The sequence below is a fragment of the Mizuhopecten yessoensis genome, unplaced genomic scaffold, assembly GCF_002113885.1.
Source record: "Mizuhopecten yessoensis strain PY_sf001 unplaced genomic scaffold, ASM211388v2 scaffold4179, whole genome shotgun sequence".
Taxonomy (NCBI): Eukaryota; Metazoa; Mollusca; class Bivalvia; order Pectinida; family Pectinidae; genus Mizuhopecten; species Mizuhopecten yessoensis.
In genome coordinates, this window is record NW_018405415.1 from 92,731 (window position 1) to 96,414 (window position 3,684).

The following is a 3,684-nucleotide window of genomic DNA, read 5'->3' on the forward strand; positions in this document are numbered from 1 at the left end:
TAAATAAAGTCTTTATTAGTATATTTCTGAACAATATTCTCAAATATATATACACTAATCAAGTAATATGTGGTGGACCGGCGGTCTACCAGCTTTGGAGATTAAGTGGACCGTCCAAGATTTTGGTGGACCCGGTCCTCCGGTCTACCGTTAGTGTCGACCCCTGACTGGTGAGCAGTAGCTACACATTGTACACTATACAAACTGTATAGCGTAGCTAACACACTGTAAGCAATGGAGGTGATACAATTTGTCATTTTTACAAAGATTTAGACAACATGGTTAACTGGATTAGGGATCCTTTTTTTTTGGGGGGGGGGCATTTATTTTCTAAGTCAGAGGGTCAGTTTCCTCATTGACTTACAGAGCTGTCGGGGCCACCTAAGCACCAGTAGTTAAATCAATCCTATAATGTGTAGAGCATTTCTCACTGTTAGTGTTATGTTTACACATCCATTTAAAGTGGTTTTTCAGCTTCTAGCTGAATTGAATCATAAAACTAGCGCATTATACGATTACCATACACAGATAATACATATCACTTCAGAGGCATCGTGATTGGAGCTCACTCTATAAGACAGGTACAAAAATTAAACATCTTTAGTCTATTTCAGTTATGTGTAAGCATTTTAATGTTGCCCATCAAAACAGACCTTTTTTCCACTAAGTTTCCCTTTTAAAATCATCTACATGCCATAAATAACATACAAGTGTAGAGTATTAGGATTTGACTAAACATTACGACACAGATGTAATAAGAGTTATAATTATATTCCTGAATTGTCCCGTCATTTTGCCAACCAAAAATTATTCCTGCTAGATGAGTGATTTCACATTCAGCTTGTTATGTTAAATGTTGAACTGTTTGTCTTTCAGTCAGTGCCCTTTTTGTGTGTTAAATGTTGAACTGTTTGTCTTTCAGTCAGTGCCCTTCGTGTTAAATGTTGAACTGTTTGTCTTTCAGTCAATGCCCTTCGTGATAAATGTTGAACTGTTTGTCTTTCAGTCAATGCCCTTCATGTTAAATGTTAAACTGTTCGTCTTTCAGTTTGTGATCTTCCTGTTAAATGTTGAACAGTTTGTCTTTCAGTCAATGCCCTTTGTGTTAAATGATGAACTGTTTGTCTTTCAGTCAATGCCCTTCATGTTAAATGTTAAACTGTTCGTCTTTCAGTTTGTGATCTTCCTGTTAAATGTTGAACAGTTTGTCTTTCAGTCAATGCCCTTTGTGTTAAATGATGAACTGTTTGTCTTTCAGTCAATGCCCTTCATGGTAAATATTGAACTGTTTGTCTTTCAGTCAGTGCCCTTCGTGTTAAATGTTAAACTGTTTGTCTTTCAGTCAGTGCCCTTCATGTTAAATGTTGAACAGTTTGTCTTTCAGTCAATGCCCTTCGTGTTAAATGATGAACTGTTTGTCTTTCAGTCAATGCCCTTCATGTTAAATGTTAAACTGTTTGTCTTTCAGTCAGTGCCCTTCGTGTTAAATGTTAAACTGTTTGTCTTTCAGTCAGTGCCCTTCATGTTAAATGTTGAACAGTTTGTCTTTCAGTCAATGCCCTTCGTGTTAAATGATGAACTGTTTGTCTTTCAGTCAGTGCCCTTCTTGTTAAATGTTGAACTGTTTGTCTTTCAGTCGATGCCCTTCGTGTCAAGAGGGCTGAATAAAAGTGCGTTCTCACTTGGATATGTGCTGTTTTTCACGACTGCATTTTTGTGGCCGGTGTTGGCTGCTCGGGATCAGAGCCTCAGGATTGGCGCAGCCATAGAGGATCCGAGTGAAAGCTAAAGTAAGTAGGCATGTTATTTGCAGAATAAGTGTTCAAAAGACATGGACTGATAGATGGGCTTGGTCAGCATATTTATTGGCACAGTGACAGAGATAAACAATTTAACCTTCCATCCATGTATGGAAAGTAGGTTGACATGCTCCGTTATTACAAGAACACAGTGATTGTAGTGTGCATTAAATGCTAACACGATATGCAAAGTTTTCAAAGAGATCTGATGGTGGGTATTTGAACTGTCTCTTCCCCATCAAAGAAAAAAGTCATGTCATACAAATAATCTACTAACCCAGCATCCTGGACGCTCCAGTGGTTACCTTAACTTACGTTCTCTGCAACCCTGGAATATATATATGTCATAGCAAAAAAAGTGCACAGTTGACACAGCTATTGTCTCCGGTAAAATAAAAATGACCGATTGCTAGGCTAATATTCATGATTACAGAGGAGTGACAACTGCCTTCAAAGCAAGTCAATTTTAATGTTACACACCTGTGAAATTCTCTTGATTTTGACATACATCAGATGACCAAGCGAGTCTTCTCGTCTCGTCCACAGGTGGCGCTCTCTGAGTCTTCAATTTTACTAGGACGTATTCCAGGGGTGCAGAGAGTGTAAGTGAACGCGTACGTAACCCCTGGAATATTGAGGTTGCTAACCCAGATGATGGGTTGGTAACCATAGCTTGAAAATCAAAAGCTACAGAGGTGATGTAGAAGTAGGGAATAGCATTAGTAATTCAATAATTCAATTGTAAACTGGTCTAGGTAAAATCCGCTACTTTATTGGTATCAGGGCCAGAAATAGCCCAAAGCCTGGCTTCAATCAGGAGATAGATGGCACACTTGTGTGTGGTCACTATTACAGGGTGATTATTTAAGTGAATATCATATGACATTTCTCTGCACATATTGTAAAGATTACATATATTAAGGTATTCTGTTGGCTTTTAGTTGAGGTTATCAGTCAGACAGAAAATTAAAAAAAGAAGATATTTACCAAAACTATTTGACTATAACTGTTCTATTCCTTCTTTCTCTGTAAACCTGGCGTCTGTTTATTGTATATCACGACTGACCATATTTATAGAACTTCCATCTCCATTGATTAAACCAACTTGCTCTAGGATCCTAGCTGGAGCTTGTTGCAGTTGTATTATAGACATCATATTGGAATGGTAAAATAGGAATAATTTAATAGTACTTAATGATTTAAATATAATGATAAAGAACTGGAAACTGAGAGCAGTAACATATTGAAACCTCTTTATCATTTTTATGACTCAAACATATTAAATGTGAAGTTTCTGTTCGACACAAAGTTAACAATGGGTAGCTATAGAGAGTAGTATGGTAATGTTTTAGGTTGTCTGGAGCGGACCCGGTAACGTCCACCACTGACAGGTTGCCAGACAGACCCGGAGTTTTATAATGATTGGCTGGATCCTTCTTTACTAGTTTTTTGAGCTGTGAATATATTGGCCTGCTGGAGCAGAACTGACCATTGTACTCCGCTGTGCGGCCAGTGTCCTAAATTTTTGATATTTTTCGGCTGGACCCTTCTTCTGTGGAAGTTATTGTAAAATGTCTGAACTGTGAATAAATTATTTGAAATGTATACAAGTTGTTAAGTCAATATAACTATACTTTTGTTACACTTTCACTATGTTGTCAGTAGTTAGAGTCAGGATGACTAATTTTCTCAATCGGTTCCAAATATAAAACAGATTTGGCTCGTTTGCAAACCCTTCAGCAGTTTTGATGCCGAAGTGTTAAAACACTAGAAAAGCTTCTTCAAGAACCAAAAGGCATTTAATCGTAGTATATTGCCATAAGCTTCCTAGCATAGAATGTTACAGGGTGTGTGGGAAAATAGGCTTTGACTTGCATGCTAGGTA

At 37.6% G+C, this 3,684-nt stretch overlaps 1 long non-coding RNA gene across 1 annotated transcript in view; it reads left to right on the top strand.

Moving 5' to 3' along the window:
• LOC110448713 overlaps nt 1–3,404 on the top strand; it is a 4,915-nt gene extending 1,511 nt beyond the window's left edge. Inside the window, exons 2-3 of the long non-coding RNA XR_002462761.1 lie at nt 1,637–1,790; nt 3,152–3,404. This is a non-coding gene — a long non-coding RNA (uncharacterized LOC110448713). The remainder of the gene's footprint in view (nt 1–1,636; nt 1,791–3,151) is intronic.
• Nucleotides 3,405–3,684: the final 280 nt, after the last annotated feature.